Source organism: Phocoena phocoena, chromosome 2 (genome assembly GCF_963924675.1).
Source record: "Phocoena phocoena chromosome 2, mPhoPho1.1, whole genome shotgun sequence".
Taxonomy (NCBI): domain Eukaryota; kingdom Metazoa; phylum Chordata; class Mammalia; order Artiodactyla; family Phocoenidae; genus Phocoena; species Phocoena phocoena.
In genome coordinates this window covers 118,382,704-118,405,926 of record NC_089220.1, presented here as the reverse complement: position 1 = coordinate 118,405,926, position 23,223 = coordinate 118,382,704, and the positions used below count along the sequence as shown (strand labels likewise).

The window sequence follows — 23,223 nt, the reverse complement described above, 5'->3', positions numbered from 1 at the left end:
AGTGGACTCGCATAGCTCAAACCCGTGTTGTTCAAGGATTAACTGTATATATAGTATTTGGTACTATCCATGGTTTTAGGCATCCACTAGGGTCTTGGAACATATCCTCCAAGGATGAGAGGGGACTACTGTAATGTATTTAGTATTTTTTAAAGAAAGAAATGTGAGCTAAGGATTTTATATCCAGCAAAACCAACTTTCAAGTATGAAAAGCACAGATAAACTGTTATCAACATTTAAAAAAACCTCAGAGAATATTATTCTCATAAGACGTTCCTGAAGAATCTACTACAGAACAAGCCTCAGAAAACCAAGACTAGAGAGACGCAGACATAAGACTCGTGGTAAACATTACACGTACACTTACAGAACTAAGACTACACTAGTGATTAAAAGTTAAAGAAATATAGTTATATAATGGCTATATGTCAGGCTTTTCACAGCATTACTAATAAAAAAAGATGAGGAGAATGGGGAAAACATGAAAAGAATTTTAAACTGTTCTCAGTAATTAACATTGGTGGTAGGATTATTAGTAATGTCATTCTAAGACTGCTGTGTATGTAATGTGGGATGAAGTAAAGGAGATTATGGGTATTATAATTCTATCATTCCCTGTGTCCTTTATATCCTGAATGCTTGGTATGGAAGAAAAGAGATACAGATACAATATGGAGAAGGTTAAATAAAACCCATGTAGTCCTGAATTTGAATTGTAAGAGTTCATGAGTCCATCGTCATTTAATAAATAATAAACATATATGCACACACATATATGAACTTGTATGTAACATACTCACACACATATCACATATATTTTATTTCTTTATTCTGTAATTCTGTTCACAGTGATCCACCCAGTAGCAATGACCATCCCTTCTTCTGCTCTTAAAATACCCTTTCTCAGTAAAAGTAATTAGGGCTTCTTAATGAAATAGTTAATCATAAACTAAATGTCTTGCCATACCAAGTAGCAAGGTAACTAACAAATTCAACTAGGCTCATGTCAAAAGAACTTGAGAGCAAACTTTAAGAGGCTCCCACTGACCAAAAGATAGCATAATTTGAGCTTTAAAAAAAGGAAATTTTCCAATGACTGAAACCCATCACAAGTGTTTAATTACAGAGTTTATAATGATATATACATTTTAAAACTAATTGTGGACACAGTTGAAGGATAATAGGAAACCAACTCATTATACTGAAAACAGGTAAATAATCAAAATTTTAACCTGCCACTTGATAACCAAATAGTAGATGAGGGAAAGCATCTCCTTATAAATGTATTCCAAATAATAAATGCAAATGAAATGTATAATTAGAATATCCCCATATCCATGAATTAATGGATTTAAGTATCCATTAATCAAAACCCAAGAGCATCAACAGCTAATATGTCAACATCACAAAAAGAAAGACAATCAGACATTAAGTTCATCCTGATGAAAGAACTCAGCACCAAATACAGTTTTTCCAAATGGGTTAAACCTTTTTTAGAGGTTAAAGCCTCTATATCCGCCTGCCCATGAGCAGGCAATAGAGACTACAGAGGAACATACTGCATTGCAGCAGGCTGCACAGTAACAAAGCTTTAGCAAGTCACACAATTCTTCAGCTAGGAACTGAATTTCCCAGTCCCTCTTATAGCTAGTGGTAGCCATGTGACTGAATTCTCATCAATGGTCTATGAATGCATGTTCAGTGTTTGAAGACCATTCACTTTCTTCCCCTTCTGCAAACTGGAACACAGAAGGGCCTATAACACAGCTCTGACTCTGAAGGGAGGGCATATCTTAGGGGATAATAGAGACAGAAGATGGATCTCTGAAAAACAACATGGCATAAAGCCTTGGGACTGCTTACCTCAGGACTGACAACTTGGGATTGCTTACCTCAGGACTTTATTGTGAGAAATAAACTTCTATGTTCTTAAAATCACTGTATTTTTGTCACTATTACAGCAGATTAGTCTTTTCCCTAATTAATGCAATTATGTACAAAATTTTATAATAATTATATATATCTTTGCATTTTTATATGTGTATACGTATGTGCATAGAATGACTATAAGAAAATAAGGCAATGGGAGGGAGGCTCAAGAGGGAGGGGATGTGGGGACATGTGTATGTATATGGCTGATTTGCTCTGTTGTGCAACAGAAATTAACAAAGTATTGTGAAGCAATTATACTCCAATAAAGACCTATTAAAAAAAAAAGGTGGAAAAGTACTAAAAGTTGTCACTAGATGATTGTGATAGATTTTTAATTCTTTCATTTATAATAAGCATGTATAAGTAGAAGGTAAATCATTTTAAAATAGCTCTTATGAGATGAAATCTGGAATTGACTTCAAAAGAGTATTTGTGGAAAGTGAATGGAACGTCAATAAGACAGGATAAGTTTATCATTGTTACAGCTGAGTGATGATTACATGGAGGCTTGTCGTATTATTCTGACTACTATTATAAATGTTTTAAATTCTCCACAATAATCAGTTTAGAAAATCTTGTAACAAGAAATAATTTGTACACATGCATCTTAAAATTCTATGTTTGTCTTTCCAAAAGGAGTAAATGAAATCACAATATTCCTATCTCTCAAGCATCTAAGAACTGGACTTAAAATGAAATTTACATGTTTGTGCACTATTCAAGTGCTGAAAGTGTGTACTCCAAGTTTGAAATCTATTGTAAGGACAGAAGGAGACAATATCCTGCAGAAAATAATCCTTAATGACATTCTTTCTTAAAACACCAAAGAACTGCCTAAGGTAAGAAAAATACAGCAGTCTCATCTCCTTTTACCTGAAATGTTGCATGCTTCAAGTTTTCTATAGTTCTGGCTATCCAAAAATAGAGGTTTTCAGAGATTGATATTCCCGCCTCCATTCTATATGAACAACCAAATAGTTTCACAACAGCCCAGTCTACTTAATAATTAATAAATGTTCAGTTAAAAAAACAAAGAAACTGTAAGTAATTTACTTCTGTAACAATACTACTCTATAAATATATTCACACTGCAGTGAGAGCTACAACAAAATATCAGCAGTAGGGAATTGATTACATAAATTATGGTACATGAATTAATATGATCCTATACAGATTTGATCAGTTTCAAACAACAGTAATGATATTAAAAACATTCATTGTATAATGGTAAATAAAAATTCAGTAGATGCAAAAATCCTCAACAAAATACTAGCAAACAGAATCCAACAACACATTAAAAGGATCATACACCATGACCAAGTGGGATTTATCCCAGGGATGCAAGAATTCTTCAATATACGCAAATCAATCAATGTGATACACCATATTAACACATTGAAGAATAAAAACGATATGATCATCTCAATAGATGCAGAAAAAGATTTTGACAAAATTCAACACCAATTTGTGATTAAAAACTCTCCAGAACGTGGGCACAGAGGGAACCTACCTCAACATAATAAAGGCCATATACGACAAACCCACAGCAAACATCATTCTCAATGGTGAAAAACTGAAAGCATTTCCTCTAAAGTCAGGAACAAGACAAGGATGTCCACTCTTGCCACTATTATTCAACATAGTTTTGGAAGTCCTAGCCACAGCAATCAGAGAAGAAAAAGAAATAAAAGGAATACAAATTGGAAACGAAGAAGTAAAACCGTCACTGTCTGCAGATGACATGATACTATACAGAGAGAATCCTAAAAATGCCACCAGAAAACAACTACAGCTAATCAATGAATTTGGTAAAGTTGCAGGATACAAAATAAATGCACAGAAGTCTCTTGCATTCCTATACACTAATGATGAAAAATCTGAAAGAGAAATTAAGGAAACACTCCCATTTACCACTGCAACAAAAAGAATAAAATACCTAGGAATAAACCTACCTAGGGAGACAAAAGACCTGTATGCAGAAAACTATAAGACACTGAAGAAAAAAATTAAAGATGATACCAACAGATGGAGAGATAGACAATGTTCTTGGATTGGAAGAATCAACATTGTGAAAATGACTATACTACCCAAAGCAATCTACAGATTCAATGCAATCCCTATCAAATTACCAATGGCATTTTTTACGGAGCTAGAACAAAAAATCTTAAAATTTGTATGGAGACACAAAAGACCCCGAACAGCCAAAGCAGTCTTGAGGGAAAACAACAGAGCTGGAGGAATCAGGCTCCCTGACTTCAGACTATACTATAAAGCTACAGTAATCAAGACAATATGGTACTGGCACAAAAACAGAAACATAGATCAATGGAACAAGATAGAAAGCCCAGAGGTAAACCCACACACCTATGGTCAACTAATCTATGACAAAGGAGGCAAGGATATACAATGGAGAAAAGACAGTCTCTTCAATAAGTGGTGCTGGGAAAACTGGACAGCTACATGTAAAAGAATGAAATCAGAACACTCCCTAACACCATACACAAAAATAAACTCAAAATGGATTAGAGACATAAATATAATACTGGACACTATAAAACTCTTAGAGGAAAACATAGGGAGAACACTCTGACATAAATCACAGCAAGAGCTTTTTTGATCCACCTCCTAGAGTAATGGAAATAAAAACAAAAATAAACAAATGGGACCTAATGAAACTTCAAAGCTTTTGCACAGCAAAGGAAACCATAAACAAGATGAAAAGACAACCCTCAGAATGGGAGAAAATATTTGCAAACGAATCAACGGGCAAAGGATTAATCTCCAAAATATATAAATAGCTCATGCAGCTCAATAATAAAGAAACAAACAACCCAATCCAAAAATGGGCAGAATACCTAAATAGATATTTCTCCAAAGAAGGCATACAGATGGCCAAGAAGCACATGAAAAGCAGCTCAACATTACTAATTATTAGAGAAATGCAAATCAAAACTACAATGAGGTATCACCTCACACCAGTTAGAATGGGCATCATCAGAAAATCTACAAACAACAAATGCCGGAGAGGGTGTGGAGAAAAGGGAACCCTCTTGCACTGTTGGTGGCAATGTTAATTGATACAGCCACTATGGAGATCAGTATGGAGGTTCCTTAAAGAACTAAAAATAGAATTACCATATGATCCAGTAATCCCACTACTGGGCATATACCAAGAGAAAACCATAATTCAAAAAGATACATGCACCCCAATGTTCATTGCAGCACTATTTACAATAGCCAGGTCATGGAAGCAACTTAAATGCCCATCGACAGACGAATGGATAACGAAGTTGTGGTACATATATACAACGGAATATTACTCAGCCATAAAAAGGAACGAAATTGGGTCATTTGTTGAGACGTGGATGGATCTAGAGACTGTCATACAGAGTGAAGTAAGTCAGAAAAAAAAAAAACAAATATCGTATATTAATGCATTTATGTGGAACCTAGAAAAATGGTGCAGATGAACTGGTTTGCAGGGCAGAAATTGAGACACAGATGTAGAGAACAAACATATGGACAACAAGCTGGGAAAGCGGTGGGGTGGGGATGGTGATGTGCTGAACTGGGCGATTGGGATTGACTTGTATACATTGATGTGTATAAAATTGATGACTAATAAGAACCTGCTGTACAAAAAGAAAAAATCAGTTATTTAAATATGCAGGTGTAGATCCTTTTATCTACTCTGTTCCACTTGTCTATTTTCCAATCTAGATACTAATACTACACCATTCTGATTGCTATAACTTTTATAATAAGCCTTATAATCAGGTAGCATAAAATCTCCAACTTTGTTCTTTTTCCAAAGTTGTTTTGGTTATGAATCAGCTTGTAAATTGTATTCTGTTCCACTTGTCTATTTTCCAATCTAGATACTAATACTACACCATCTTGATTGATATAACTTTTATAATAAGCCTTATAATCAGGTAGCATAACATCTCCAACTTTGTTCTTCTTTTTCCAAAATGGTCTGGTTATGAATCAGTTTGTAAATTTTTACAAGAAAGTGGAGAAGTACTGAGATCTTCCTGAATGGAACGCTTGTAGGATAGAGCCTTAGGATTTGTCCAAGGTGTTCTCATTTAAGTATTATTTCCTAAGCTCTGTATTTATCTAAAACAGAGATAATGTAGAAAAAAATGTTAAAAAAGCATATATATAATATATATAAAAATTCTCAATTAAAAATGGCTACCCTTTTAATACGTCTGATGAACTTAATGTGATTGAGAGACACCGATATTGCTGTTTCCATTACCTTGTGCGTGAGACCTATTAGATGTTTGAAAATACTGACCCCTTGGAAAAGAAGTCTGTGTTAATATAATTGTACATTCTATGTTGTCATATGTAGCGTATCACGTAGACAATGTCTGGCTGTACTTGGAAGACTTTTTGAAATCTGATTGTTACTCAATGATTTTCTGTTTTAAAGAGTGTGAAACAGATCACATATGCAAGTAATAAGACCAAAAATCTTAAGACCAATGTATACAATTAAACCACATAGCTTATATTCTTAAAAATAAAAAAAATTCAGGATTCAATCCTTGCAATGCAGCTTATATATAAATAAGTGTGTAAGATTCATATATTCATATGTAAAGAGCTGAAAATTAGATCAAAATGTTAACAGCAGGCAAACTATATTTTTCTCAAATTTTCCACAATTGATATATATTAATATTTTAATTATTGTGAAATTAATGCTAATAAGGAAATGCAAGGAAAAGGCAAGCTATTTAAAGAAAAGAAGATTGGTTTGTATTAGGTTACAGTTGCTATAGGCTCACTTGTGCTGCAGAAGAATAAGTATAACTACGTAAAAATACACTCATCTTTCTGTATCTATCCACAATCCTAATTATTATGGAACAGGCACGAGGAAAAGCAAAGTATACTCTTTGAGACACAGTATCTACGACTCATTTCCAAAATATGAATCAATCAGGACCAAAAATCATCCAAAGGCCCCTGGATCTCCTTCTTTCCTATAAAAACTTAAAAAATACAGCTCCTACTGTATACAATACAATCCTCAGTGCAAGTACTTATCTGCTACTAACAAGTCAGAAATGAGTCTTCATTGGCTATTCTCAGTATTTGACACTGTTAATTCTAAATATCCATTAAGAGGGGAGACTGTTTTTCCTTAGGAATAGAAAAGCAAATCAATGCAGTCGAAATAGCACTGAACTGTGAGTCAAGATAGCTATACCAGGATAAATTCTACAACTCATGGCTAAGTGACTTCTCTGGGCCTCAGTTTCCTCAGTAGGAAAAAAAGAAAAGGGATTAGACAGTAAATTGTAAAGTCCCCCATTTTCTAACATTCTGGAAATGAATGTATCAAGCCCAAAAGCTAATTAATGATGGCTCACTGTGTACACATATACACACAGACAAATTTAAGTCTAGTTTTAAAGTCACAGTTGTGACTTTTTATATAAAAACAACATTGCTGCAATAAGAAATACCAGTACAACATATAAGGAAACGAATACCTATACAGATGATCTCATCAAAGTTTATACCCTTATTCTTTTAATTACCTTTTACGGCATACTAGACCAAACCCTGGCCTTTCCAACATAATTTACTATATTCAACGAAATAATTCATATTGAAGTTTATGACCTCGATATTCTATCAGACTCTTCCTAAAGGTTCTCATAGTTCTTTATTTTTTTTAAGAGACAGGAAAAAATTAAGCCATAGATAGGTTCATGATCTTTGGGAAAGAATGTCAAAGCTCTAATAATAGTTGATTAGCAGGAAAATATAAATGACACAATATAGGATTTTATTAAACTATAATTATTATAGGTCTCTCAAGGGTTACCACACAATAAATACATTTCAAAAACTGTGCTACATCAAAGAAAATAATTTGTTTCCCATTATTTAAAAATATTATAATACAGAACTGAGAATTTTTAAGGATGTTATTCTTCTTTGATCAAAAAGCGTTTAAATATGTCTTCTTTGAATAAAAAGGACCAGAATTTCATTACAGTAATACAAATGTATGTTTACTTGAAAATCAAACGTCATGTTCAAGAGGCATATTCCTCTAGAGCCAAAAGTTTACTTTCAAGAGCAGGGTGGATGCCAAGTTACTAATCTAAACAGATGAGAAATTAATGCAAGGGTATTCACATTTTGCTTGGAAAACAACATTTTTCTCTCAACCTCATCCTTTACTTTCTAAACTTTGTAATCTAAAATCCAATGATATGAATCAACTCCAGAACCAAATAATGTTTTCTCTTAAATTCTTAAAAATATTATGAGGCATTCTGCTCTTTGAAGCCTGCCTGGCACAACAAGAAGTAAGATAAATAGGAGGCATTTTACAATATTTTCTCACTGTCTTCTACAAAAACTGGGAAAGGGTGAGAAGGCCTGGAGGGTTGGAACTTGTTTTTCTTGTTTCTCTGGATGATGATGGTAAGAAAATAGAGGGGTGAAGAAGAGGTGGAAGAGTGGAGAGATGAAGGTGTTTGGGAAGGGAAGAAGAAGGAAAATCAGGAGAAAAAGAGGAAGAAGCAGATGAAAGAAGGGAATAAATAAAGAAATACTCAACCACAAACAACATGGCATTTTTAGACAGTACTTTACCACATATTTTGAATACTGACCTCACAGACATAGTATATTGAAAATAATAAGTAACAGGTTAGCTCATTAACATTTAACTTATTAACATTTAATTCAATACTAAGTGCCAAGGGCTTATGCTAACAGCTTAAGTCAAAGAGTCAGAGTTTTACTCAGAATAAGACCAAAAGAATCTAAACTATTATTTTGACTGATATCACTCTTTCATAAAACTATTCCAGCAGATTATCCCCCAGTAAAGCTGATTTGTAATTACTGATTGTTTGGATGGCATTAGCCATATCTACAGACTATTATCATCCAAGCACTATTCAGAAGTGAAAACACCATATACATAAACTAGTTCATTTATATTCAAATGAGTGTTTAGAGATTCATGAAACTATGAAATTTATCAGAGATAGCATAAAATTAAGAGATAGGCTCAAGTGACATTATTTATCTGTATTTCCCTGGTCCCTGGACTAGTGCAGAGTGCACAAGCAGGTGCTGAAGAAATGCTTAAAAAAAAAAATTTGAGAGTTCCATTATATTTAAATAAAATTTTAAATTTAGTCAAACAGTAAATTTAAGAAAATCTGAAATGTAATGCCTTTTATCAAAATAATGCCCTTTGTGACAGCATCATTTTGAAAAATTAAACACATGTGACAATGACAATTTTTAAAACTCGATAGGCTATTTTAATTATACAAAAGATTCAACTCTGCCAAGGTCCCTGTCTACAGGTATAGGATACACTTATGTTCTTATCTACTACAATCTATGTATTATATTGTTTGAAGTGACGGATGAGAAAAATGAAACTAATGAAATACTGTGAAACAGACACCATGTAAAAGAGAAAAGGCCATCTTCTGATAGAATGATAGTCCACCATCTGTCCCCCTGCCACTCAGTGACAATTACAAATACTCCATCAGTTTTCTGATTGGTGGAGATGATAAATGAGGTAAAGACTTCTTTTTCAGATACTGATATTCCTTTCTGATCTAATCTGAGGTTTAACAGATGACTCAAAGAAAAGCCCAGAGTTCAACAAGCTTATAATTTATCATGCTGTGAAGATGGAAAGAGGTCTGAGCTCAATACTACAACAGGGAATGGTTCAGTAGTATTGAACCACGGCTTATAATGAAAAATATATTTGCAGAATTCTCAGATTTCAAATATAGCAACTTAGATTAGTATCAGACTTCATCCTCAGAAATCGTTTCAATAATATCCCAGTAACAATATTACCATAGATCACAAATAACATCACCCTTTCAATACAGAATCAAAGAGACAATAATGCTCATAGACAGAGCTGGAACTCCCCATTTGTGAGTGGCTTTCACAAGCCCTGGGTGACAAGGGCTTGAGAGAGTTAGCAGCTTCACATCATAGTCAACAGTACCAGAATAAACATTCCCTTTAAGTCTATTGACCTTTAAATGTTTAAGAAAAGGATGCATGCGAAAAAATAAATACATAGGTTAAAAATAAAAGGATAAAAAAGGATATACCACTCTAACACTAGATAAAAGAAAGCTGGAGTGGTTATGTTAATATTAGACAACATAGCAAAGAATATTATTAGGAATAAAGAAGGTCATTTGACAATAAAAAGGGGTCAATTAGTCAAGAGGACATAACAATGATTAGCATTTATGAATCTAATAACAAGGCTTTGAACAACATGAAGCAAAAACTGGTTGAATTGCCAAAAGAAATAGAAAAACTAACAGTTAAAATAAAAGATTTCCATATCCCTCTCTCAAAAATTGATAGAACAAAAGTAGGCAGAAAACCAGCAAGGATATAGCAGATGATGAAACTTTTTGAGGTGACAATTATGTTCACTATCTTGATCTTGGTGATGGTTTCACGGGTGTATGACTATGACAAAACTTATTAAATCATAAACTTTAAAGTAAGTGCAGTTTAATGTATAACATTTATACCTCAAAGTGCTTTAAAAACAGCAGGAAATTCCCAATTTGTATGAATCTAGGCACTATAATACTGAGTGGAAAAGAGCTAAGCTCAAAAAGAGCACATACAGCATGGTAACTTTTTATAGAGCAGAAAACAACTAAAATAAAAGTATATTTTTTAGTAACAGATCTAGATGCAAAAATAAAACTATGAAGGGAAGAGGAGGAAAGAGGAAGAATATAAAAGTACATATCAAAAACCTAACCAAACTAGGTTTGCCATAACAATACAAAAAAAAAAAATTCTAGGAGAGAGGCATTAAATAAGAAAGAGGAATGTTTCATATTCTTAAAAGGTATAATTCATCAGTAAGATGAAAAATGTGTAAATAGTTATGACCACAATAATTATTAAACTTTGTGATATATATTGCAAAAACTGATTTTAAGAATACAAGGAGGCAAAAATAAATAATAATAGCATATTGGCAGTCTTCATTTTTGAGAAAAGGATATTAATGAGCACAAAAATAGGTGTAAAAAAGTAAGAATATTCACATAACAATGAACAAATTTGATCTAACATATATTATACATACCCAAAGAGAAAAAAACATATTCTTCTTAAAATTTTACAATGTATGAAGCTATAAAGAAAATCATTAAATTTCCCAAAGTAGAACCTATATAAGGCATAACCTATGACCATAATGAAATAAAAATTGAAATTGAAAACAAAGAATAGTGCTCATTTTGGCATTACATATTTTAAATTAAAGCAATGCACAGAAGATTAGCCTGGCCCCTATGCAAAATATCTGACAGTCAAATCCATGAATCATTTCACACTTTTAAATACACACAAACACTCATATTCATAAAATAAAGCAAAAGGCATTGCCACCACTCTAATCTATAACCTTGGAACTACCTCTTTGTTTAAAAGAAAATAAAAACTGAAATACAAAATACTTGTAAAACCCACTAATTATTGAGAACCAAGCCCAGCAAGAAATGCTTAAGACTTAAATTAAGAAAACTATACACTTTACTGAATGACACATACATACAAATACAATATATGAGTAGACAAACATGTGGCTGGATGGAAAGAAAGAATATTTAAAAGATGTCCACACTTATCTCAATGCAGTCTCAATCAAAATACCAACAGGATTTTCTTAGCTTACAAGTTAATTGCAAAGGTTATGTAGAAATTGAAAAGCAGAGGAATAGCTAAGGAAATTCTGAAAAAGAATAAAGAAGAACAAACTGACCCTATGAGGAGTAGAAGCAAGAAGACAGCAAATGATATCTACTCAATTTTTGGAGAAAATAAATGTAAAATTGCAAATGTCTACCCAGTGAAAATATCTTTCATAAACAAAAGCACATACAAACAAACAAAATTTCCTACTGGGAGATTCTTACTAACCTGAGTAGTAGGCACAAAGACAGTTGTTCTATTATTATTCTACAAACAGTATATATACATCTTATGTACTCTTCTGCTACATAATGAATTTCACCAAAATATTTTAAAGTAGAAAAAGATACACCATGCATATACTAAATAAATGAAATCTAGTATATGTATACTACTGTCAAACAAAATAAGACTTTAAGAAAATTCTTCAGCAGTAGAAAAAAAAGCCAATTTATTTTGTGAATCTATTATGAACTTGATGTTAAAACCAGAAAGCACCTGCAGAAAAAAAGGAAAACTATTCACCTATAGCATTACTCATGCTACAGAGCCATTTCATATAGTAAAAGGCTGAATACATTGAAATATATACAATTGTAAACTTGTATGCTCTTAGTAACCTAGCCTCAAAATATATGAAGCAAAAATGGATGGAACAAGAAAAAATAAATTTATGATCATAGTGAGAGACTTTAATCTCCTCAATCAGTAATTGAAAGTAGACAAAAATCAATATAGATATAGAATATTGTAATATCATGACGAATATGCTTGATAGAATAGGTAACTAGAAAATACAATTTCTCTTCAGGCACAGAACATTTACAAAATCTTACCCTGTGCTATGCTACTTCAGATTTCAAAGGATTTCAAAGACTACATTCTCTGATCTTACTGTAATTAATGTAGAAATCAACAGACAAAACTCTTATGTTTGGAAATTTCAAGTCAATGTTCTAAACAACCAATGGATAAAAGAAAAAATTCTGAAGGAAATTAGAAAATATTTAGAAGTGAGTAATAATGAAAATATATTGTATCAAAAAAGGCCTTAAAGATTAATATCTTTAGGAAAAAAGGCTAAAAATTAATGAGCCAAGCATTCACCTTAAGGAGTTAGAAAAAGACTGGCAAAAATAAACTCAGAGAAAGAAGTAAAAAGGAAATAATAAAACCAAGAAATGACATTTACTGAGTAAAAAACAAAGAAGCGATAGGATCAACAAACTAAAAACCAAATCTTTAGAAATACGAATAAAATAGAAAAACTCATGACAAGAAAGATCAAGAAAAAAAATATAGGCACAGGACTTCCCTGGTAGTCTAGTGGCTAAGACTCCATGCTCCCAATGCAGGGGGCCTGGGTTCGATCCCTGTTCAGGGAACGAGATCTCACATGCCACAACTAAAAGATCCCGCCTGTCGCAACTAAAAGATCCCGCCTGTCGCAACTAAAACGATCCCGCATACTGTAACGATCCCGCATACTCATGCCGCAACTAAGACCCAATGCAGCCAAATAAATAAATAAATAAATATTTTTTAAAAAATATAGGCACAAATTTTAAATGTCAGAAATGAGAAAGGAGACACCGTTAAAGATTCCTTTAAAAATCACAAAGAATACTATCAAAAATGTTTTGCCAAGACCATTGAAAACTTAAAGAAAACATATAATTTCCTAGTAAATGAAAATTTACCAAAATAGATGTAGTAAATCATAGAAAATCAAAATACACTCAAATAAATAATTGCTAATTTAAAATCTGACCAACTCATTAGGATAGCTACTACCAAAAAAACATAAAATAACAATGTTGGCAAGGATGTGGAGAAATTGGTACCCTTGAGCAGTTTATGGGAAAGTAAAACTGCACAGCTACTGTGAAAAAAAGTTTAGTGTCCTCAAAAAATTAAAAATACAATCACAGTACGATCCAGAAATCTACTTCTGGGTATACATATAAATAATTGAAAGCAAGCATTCAAACAGATATTTGTACATGTCCATAGCAGCATTATTTGCCGTAGCCAAATGGTGGAAGCAAACCAAGTGTCTATCAACACATAAATGGATAAACAAGATGTGGTATATACATACAATGGAATATTGCTCTGCCCTAAAAAGGAAGGAAATTCTGACATATGCTACAACATGGTTGAATCTTACGCTGAGTGAAATAAGCCAGTCACAAAAAAACAAATACTATAGGATTCCATCTGTGTGAGGTGTGTGTGGTAGTCAAATCCTGAGACAGAAGGAATGGTGATTGCCAAGGCCTGGGGGGAGGGAGAATGTGGAGTTATTGTTTAAAGGGTAAAGAGTTTCAGTTTTGCACAATGAAAAGATTTCTGTGGCTGGATGTTGGTGATGGCATACGATGTGAATGTACTTAATGCCACTGAACTGTACACTTAAAAATGGATAGGATGATAAATTTTAACTCGTGTATTTTACCACAAATAAAAAACAGAAAATAATTTTTCAGAAAAAACATATACTAAGAACATATAATTTTATAGACACATTAAACAAAACCTTCAAAGAAAAGATTATTTCTATTTTATGCAACCTATCCCAGGAGTTTAAAAAGAAAGGAAAAACTTGTTAGCTTATATTATGAAGCTAATATAATCTTGAGAAAGGAAAATTATGAAAATCTAACTAAAATATTTGCAAAACAAATTCAACTACATATCTTTTTAGTTTTTTCGGTATGTGGGCCTCTCACTGCTGTGGCCTCTCCCGTTGCGGAGCACAGGCTCCGGACGCGCAGGCTCAGCGGCCATGGCTCACGGGCCCAGCCGCTCCGTGGCATGTGGGATCTTCCCGGACCAGGGCACGAACCCGTGTCCCCTGCATTGGCAGGCGGACGCTCAACCACTGCGCCACCAGGGAAGCCCCTCAACTACATATCTTTAAATCAAGACCAAATAAGTTTAATAACAGAAAAGTCATTAATGTAATATATCACATTAAAAAAATTAAGGGATGGCTTCCCTGGTGGCACAGTGGTTGAGAGTCCGCCTGCCGATGCTAGGCGACACGGGTTCGTGCCCCGGTCCGGGAAGATCCCACATGCCACGGAGCGGCTGGGCCCGTGAGCCATGGCCGCTGAGCCTGCGCGTCCGGAGCCTGTGCTCCGCAACGGGAGAGGCCACAGCAGTGAGAGGCCCGCGTACCGCAAAAAAAACAAAAAAAAATTAAGGGAGGGAATTCCCTGGTGGTCCAGTGGTTAAGACTCTGCGCTTTCACTGCCGAGGGCCCGGGTTTGATCTCTGGTGGGCGACCTAAGATCCCACAAGGTGTGCAGTGTGGCCAAAATAATAAATAAAATAAAATATAGGAAAAAGTGAACTTTCCATAAGATCCAGAAAAAAATTTCAATAAAAATTAATACCTACTTATTTTTTAAGACCTTACAAAACTAGGGAACTTCCTTACTTTGATGAGAGCCATTTATAAAAACTTGTAAATTGTTAAAACTCCAAATCAGAAAATAAACAGGGTAAAAAAAGTCTTAATTTCATTCAGCTTAAAATGCCAAGTTACTGAACTAGTTATCAGCATAAATCTAAGGTCACTCTGTACCCCAAATCCTATAGCATGGTTAACACAGATGAAACCCTGGCAAGAGTCAATTGTACATGCTGTAATTCACTTGTTCTACAATGCCAAAAAGCTAAAAAGCCAACTTGAAATTAAGAATACATGCACCTATCTGAGCAAATCTCATCAAAGTGGTCAAAATGGAATCTAGTATTTTGTCTTTTATAATGGCATCAAAGGATATTGCAACAATTTAAAAGAATAAAGAACTAAGGATGTAACTAGCCAAAATACCCAACTTCACCATAATGGTCTTTTATGGTTGCAGATGCATTCATTTATCTAATTTTAACCTTGAACCAAGAAAGAGCAAAAAAGGGAACACAGAAGACTCCGGAGCAACAGGGACACATCTCCATTGTTCTATTTCTTTTTTAATTTTTTAAAATGCTTTTGCTTTTATCAAAGTTACCCATACACATAATTTACACAGTCAATAGTTCAAGGAAAGTAGTTTCCTACTGGTTTCCCCACTTTTTTCCTCAATCCAGACGCAATGATTTTAGCTGGTTATTTTATCTTTTTTTCTCTATACTCCTTAATATATTTTGTGTTGCTACTTCTTCATTTTTCAATTTTAGGATTATCTACTGACTTTTCATTGTGAAACAAGGACTTAAGCTCTACTCCTGGAACCCGGTCCTCCCACCCACACTGTGTACCTCATGTATTCCCCTATCCTTCCAAATGTAAAGAAAAAAAAGAAGTGCTATCACCTAATTATCCAGGTGACAGGAATATGGGGTTTACTACATTACTTTCTTCTTTTTTTGGTGTAAAATTTTAATATCTAAAAAGAAAATTCAGCAATGCTAGTGAAATATGGGAGAAAAGGTAATATGTTTTATCTTTGCATCAAATAATATATATAAATTATCTACAAGGAATGAAATATTAAATTTATATGACTGAAATTTTCACATAACATAATTATATATCTAAAATTTTTTCACTTTATAAAAATTTCTTCAATGTAATTTTAAACTAGGCCACTTTATTTTTATTTTATATTGGAGTATAGTTGATTAACAATGTTGTGTTAATTTCACATGTACAGCAAAGTGATTCAGTTATACATATACATGTATCTATTCTTTTAAAAATTCTTTACGCTAAGATACTTCATAATCTAAAAAAAATCTTTTTCAGAGAGAGGACCAAACTACGGGACTGTGAGAATTCTGCTTTATAGCTTTGTGATTTTCCTAACACAACAGATGTGCCTACTCTGCCAACTGCAAGAGAAGCCAAAGTGACAGAATAATTATTACTAAAACTCAGTAAGTTTGATCAGAGATAGGTGTTCCCTGCTCCTCTATGAATATCTACTTTGGAACTAAAACACTGGCCACTGAATTTCAGATAAAGAACCTAATAAAGTATTAATTAAAGTAAAAGCATTTATAATCACTTATTTATTAAGGAAAATTAGAAGAATTATCTAAATTAGGCACGTAAAATGCTAAATTTGTCATCTATCCTCATTAGGGCAGCAATGTTCCCTCTCATAAACTATCAATAAATCTTTCATTTCCTTTATCCCTCCCACATGAAATCATCACACTATGGATTTCAAGATTATGCAGGCATAAAATTTCTATATAAAGAAATACATATTATAAAATTTTTACAGCATATTCAAGTAGAAGCAGCTTGAGCTGTATAAATTTGTCTCACTGTAACCCTGTTTCAGATCCTCCATCATCCAACTGAAAGACAGCAGCTGAGAAATGGTGATCACAGTTGCTCCGATCTTTTAACATCACCCATGGACACAATTCTGCAGCTCCTTGTAATTGACACTTAAGAGCCAGATGGGAAAGTATCAGCCTATACTCTGTGAATGTATAGAACTAGCCACGGTTCTAGTCATTCCTAGCTACCATGATCTGGATTAAGAGTTTAAGGAGTTTAAGAGTTGTCTTTTATAAAACAATAGCGTTTAGGTATGTAATTAATTTCTTAAAGGCAATGGATACCTGTTGCAAATAACTGCCAAAAACATATTATAGGGACCTCCCTGGTGGTGCAGTGGTTAGAAATCCACCTGCCAATGTAGGGGACACGGGTTCCAGCCCTGGTCCGGGAAGATCCCACATGCCGCGTAGCAACTAAGCCTGTGTGCCACAACTACTGAGCCTGCGCTCTAGAACCAACAAGCCACAACTACTGCGCCCATGTGTCACAACTACTGAAGCCCGCATGCCTAGAGCCCATGCTCCACAGAGAAGCCACCGCAATGAGAAGCCCACGCACCGCAACGAATAATAACGCCTGCTCACCGCAACTAGAGAAAGCCCACGTGCAGCAACAAAGACCCAACACAGCCAAAAATGAATAAATAAATAAATAATTTATATTTTAAAAAAGTATAACCTTTAACACTTAATATATCATCTAGAAAACTCCATTCTAAACTTCAACTAAGCAGATGCCAAAAGGAAAAAATAATCTTAATTAGTTTAAGTAAACTATGAAATTTAGGCAACTACCATGATGCAAAAGAAAAGTAGCATGTATTACAGTATACACGCACCAAGGACTCAGGCAGGAAAATATGGTTGAAATGGCTTTTCACATTTGTACAGGTTAACAGTGTTTTGAGAGCTAAGAGTCACAGAATGAAATTTTATCCAAAACTACATAGTTTAAGTTTCTAAACTGCAGTTATTTGTTACCTATTTAAAAATGCATTTTATAATAGAGCAACTGTTTAAAAGCAAAGATCAGTGGAAGAAATACTGAGACAGTGATTATTAGCAGTGAAAGCACAACACTTAACATTAGAAGAAGCATGAGAAACAGGTATCACTGGAGTAGTATTTCAAAATTATTAATGTGATTATCCATTTTACCTTTCTTAGCACATGGCCTTTGCCCATTTCAACCCAGCTAAACAGGTGATTAGAATTTGTTCCAAAATAAATAAAAGAAAAAAAGCACCTTATAATCAACTTTAGATATGCAGAACAGATATATGCAGCAAGACAAGAGTTTTATAAGCCAAGCTAATATCCTGAGGTTTAATAAATTTATTTACTTTGCCCTTTAGCATGTCAATAATCAAGCCTGGAGGATTCCTATAGCATTTACTTCAAAGTATGGAGAAAGTTCCCTTTTGCAACCTTAAGGCTTAGTTACTTGGTTAGAATAAGGAGGAAAGAGAGGTTAAAGTAAATTTTACTTCTTTCTAGCCAAAAAAAATTGGAGATGAAAGGAGGAAAAAAAATATGTCCCAAGGGAGATAGGTGTGTTAGCTAAATCAGAGTAATGACAAAAGTATTATTTTGATTCTCAAAAGAAACTGTCTCTCTAGGTGTCCCTGGCACCAAATAGGGTATGGTCCATTAATATGGCCGTGCTGTGTGGTTTAGCTTTCCCCAAATGCCCTTACTTCTCATGTGATAGAAGCCAGTAGGATGCCAGGGGCCAGAATGCAGGTTATGGTAAAGTCTCAGAGATATGAAAACAGAGAGAACTGAGGGGTGGCCTGATCAGGAGGAGGTAAATAAATGGCTGATGCTCCAAGTAGAAAGAATAGATCAAGAGTTCACTAGCCACCCTTCCAGATCAGTGGCCCTAAGTAAACTAAGTGAACAGGTAAACAAGCAACTCACACTGGAAATCAGAAAAGACAGAAGATACGATGTAGTACGATCCCAACTTTTCCTCCTAACATGGGGTTACATATGCCATACTCTTACTTCGATACGCAAAGATGCCACCTTAAGGAAATAAGCAAGAGGATGGGGACCAAGGATTGTTATAAAAGAGGCTGGGTACTAACTATGGAAACTAAGTAAATTACCGGATCAAACTAAGGTTTAAAATAAACTGGTTGCCTACTTAAAATTTCTTCCTTAAAAAAAAAAAAAATTTCTTCCTTGAACCAACGAAGAAGACTAAATCGGCTATAGATAGATAGCTACATATTCTCTGCAAATCCCAGGTACAATGTGAGTGAATTTACCACCATAAGAATTCCAAAAGTGAGAAGAAATATACACATTAACAATCAGCTATATGTGTGTGTGAATTATATACACACACAACTATAAAAATTTTCCCATCCTATTAAACAGAAAATGAAGGCAATGGAAACTATGTCTTATAAGAAAGGGTAAGATGTTTTTACATCATTTCTCAAACTAACATAAAATGTACTTATTGAAGTATTGGGGGGAAATGAAGATCCATTCTAAATGAGTTCTAGTTTTCTAATTTGACTTGATTTTCTGTTGAAAGGCAAAGAAGATATTTTCATAACATGATTATAAAAAGAGAGTAAATACTTGTGCTTCTACAAACGTAATAACCAAAGTAAAAAGAAAATGAATCTATTAGGAATTACGGAGTTATCTGTTATTTCTCAGACTGCCATCAATTCTGGGAGACATCTACGACCTCTTTTTTTTTTTTTAATTAATTAATTTATTTTTGGCTGCGTTGGGTCTTCGCTGCTGTGTGCGGGCTTTCTGTAGTTGCGGTGAGCGGGGGCTACTCTCCCTTGTGGTGCGCGGGCTTCTCATTGTGGTGGCTTCTCTTGTTGAGGAGCACGGGCTCTAGGCGCGGGGGCTTCAGTAGTTGTGGCTTGCGAGCTCTAGAGTGCAGGCTCAGTAGTTGTGGCACACGGGCTTAGCTGCTCCGCGGCAAGTGGGATCTTCCCAGACCAGAGCTCAAACCCGTGTCCCCTGTATTGGCAGGTGGATTCTTAACCACTGCACCATCAGGGAAGCCCTTTACTACTTCTTCCACATCAATGCCAGGCACACTCTAGCCAAAGAGATTGGCTTATATCCCATTAAATACAGTGATATCTTTATATTTTTACTAATTAAAATTTTCATTTTTTCCTTCAATCACCTAATTAGCATAATTTTCCAAGCAGAAATACTAATTTGGGATTTGTAAAATCACACTTGGTTGTGTGTGATTCACACAACCAATAATTCAATAAATTATAACTTAAGATTCTTCATAAAAGTTGTTTTCATACTTTCCATGAGTTAAATGAAAATAAACTATTATTTTCTCTATATTTAAATAACATGGTTGACAAACAGATATAATGTATATGCTTTTAGAGCCAAGAAGTCTCACAAACACAGAAATGGATAACTTAAAAAAATTTTTTAAACCTTTTTAATTTCATTTTCTATATGGGTTTAAATGTACTTTATGCAAGTCCCACAAAAATCACTATCAGCTTCCTCATAGAGTGTGAAAACAGGATCACAAAAGAGATCAGAGTTTTAATTATAACTAATACTTTACTATTTCTCTAGTAATGTGCTGAAAAATTAAATTTTGGAATGTATTTAAACTAGCACCAGTTTCTTTTGACCTTTAAAAATCACGTACTTTTATCGTTTGCATTCTAAGATGATGAAAGAGAAAAAAAATCAAACATGTAACAGCTCTTTTTGTGAAGTCTCAAGAAACATAAAAATTTCCTGGTCAAATTACAATAAAAACACAAAACATTAAACCTTTCTTGCTGGGCAGCTACCTATTATGTTTAACAGGCTTGAAACAAAATGTGTCAGAGATCAAGAGTAAGTTATCTGATATGTCAAGTGCATAAGGTCAAAGGTCCAATTTTATTAGGTCAGAGGTGGTATAAATAAAATCTTATATGTCAAAGAAGAAGGGTCACAGATAAAGTGTATATAATATAAAGACATCACAGATGACAAGTAATAACTTTAAGTAGAACAAGTATGTTTACTATAGATACCTTTGCTGATTAAAATGACGTGTGTGTGTAAATATAAAATTGCCTTTCTGTATTACACAACTACATTGCACACTTGTTTTCAGGAAAAGTGGGCTATAACCAAGAATAACTACATGAATTGAGAACTTAAAGAAAATTTAATACTTTTATACTGAAACAGTACACAAAATGAATACATCGATCAAATCTCAAACCACAGCAGCTAAACATCAAACTATGCTTTAGTAGCTAAAAAAGTTAGATAATATTAAACATTTTTCTTCCAAAGTACATGAATTAAATATTCTTTCCTTCTCTACTTCTCTCATTGAGATAAAAACACATAAAATTTGGATTCCAGTTTACATAATAGCAGTGCTCCACAAAAATTTAAAATATTTTTTTGTAAATTGAATAATATATTTAGTTTTTTTTATTAAGAGAACTTAGTTACAAACAATTTTTGTAAGTGGAAGAATTTCCTTTATAATGGGAATAATTAAATTCTAATTAATGAAGCAACTGAGAATTTTTTTTCATAGTGGAACACACATAAACTTGACTCTAGCTCTAAACAGTAAACTTAAGTAGAGAATGGGGATAATCACATGAATGATTCAAGTAAAAAAAAAAATCCATATTACTCTCTCTTAAAATACCCATGTGATTTGATTAAAAGGCAAAAAAATTATTTCAGGTAAACTAAATAGATGATTAGTTCCATTTTTTATTTCACCTTTATTAATGGTACCTAAAGCCATTCTGTATAACCTTTCAGTTCAACTCAACTAAATGAGTTCTTATTAAATACCATACTATGTGTCAAGCATTATGTCAAACAATGGATATTACAGAAGTTAAACATTTAAAGACTTCCAATTTCAGCCACAGTGACTGGCTTATACTGGACTAATCTTCCAACTCCAAAAGTTGCACAAAATATACAAAACATCTAATTAAAGGCATTAAAGAACAGCCAACACAGCCAGAACTTGAGAGACCATGATCCCTAAAAGGAGGGAAGCACATGAGGCGAGCTCCACATTCACTCTGGATTTTTCCCTAAGGGCTTATGCCAATTTTTGGCATGAGAGAACAGTGCAAGGTGAAAGTGGCAGTCTAACTAAGCTGAGGAGACAGAATTTGGTTTAGAGCTGTCAAAACAGTTGGAACTTGAGGGGCAAAAATCCTTAAAAGGAGGAATCATAAAGAAGTGAGCCAAATTAACCATGTGCAATTTCCCCTCAAACACTGGTCATATCCAGAAACTTAGGAGAAAACAGCAGCTTTGTTCCTCCTACCTAGGTAAGATTTATTAAGAACCATCCACAGAATTACCCCTGCTTCCTGACAGCATCCATTCCAGAGCAAAGTCCCATGTCCTTGAACACTCCCCCCCACCTCCAGGTCACCTAGCAAAGATCCAAATCCTATAATAAGTCCTTTCTAACACATTATTGAGAAACTACAACTTCCCATAGTGTGCATTTTCCCTTCTTTTAACAAGTCAATAAACCTAATTTTATTCAACTGTAGATGTGTTCTTGATGGTCTTTGCCTGGAGAGCACTGACAAAAACCCAAGAAAAAGAATGAACTATAGCTTCATATAAACATTAGGGATCAATCTCACAGACTTAAGGATGGGTGAAAGAAGCCAGGTACAAAAAGTACATACTGTATGATATCATTTATATGAAGTTCAAGAACAGGCAAGACTAACTGATTGTGCTAGTAGTCAGAGAACAGTTACCTTTTGGGGGCACGACTGAGATGGGGCATGAGGGAGCCTTCTGGGGTTCAAGAAATTATTTATGTGCTGATATGAGTGGAACAAATGTAAAAATTCATCAAGCTATATACTTTAAATTTGTGTATTCTATTAATATATGCTCTACTTCAAAAAAGAGTTAAACACACATGTACACATACACACAAGTACGGCTCTCAAAGAACCACAATAACCTTTCCTGGACATCTTAAAAGATGCTTGACAAACATGAATTTCTCATCTTTGGGTATGTTTAGAAATTTTCTATTAAAAATAGAACCAACAAATTCAGAGATTAGTAATGTCATACATATCTCAATAACAGTCGAATGAAAAACATATATAAAACTACTTATACAAATCTAAATTCCATGTAAATAGCAATTATAGGTAGATAAATAATGCATTTCCAAAAATTTCTAAGTATTGTACTGATACA

At 33.9% G+C, this 23,223-nt stretch overlaps 1 protein-coding gene across 2 annotated transcripts in view; it reads right to left on the bottom strand.

Moving 5' to 3' along the window:
- Positions 1–23,223, bottom strand: part of SCAPER (S-phase cyclin A associated protein in the ER) — a 467,237-nt gene that overhangs the window by 278,960 nt on the left and 165,054 nt on the right. The window lies entirely within an intron of this gene.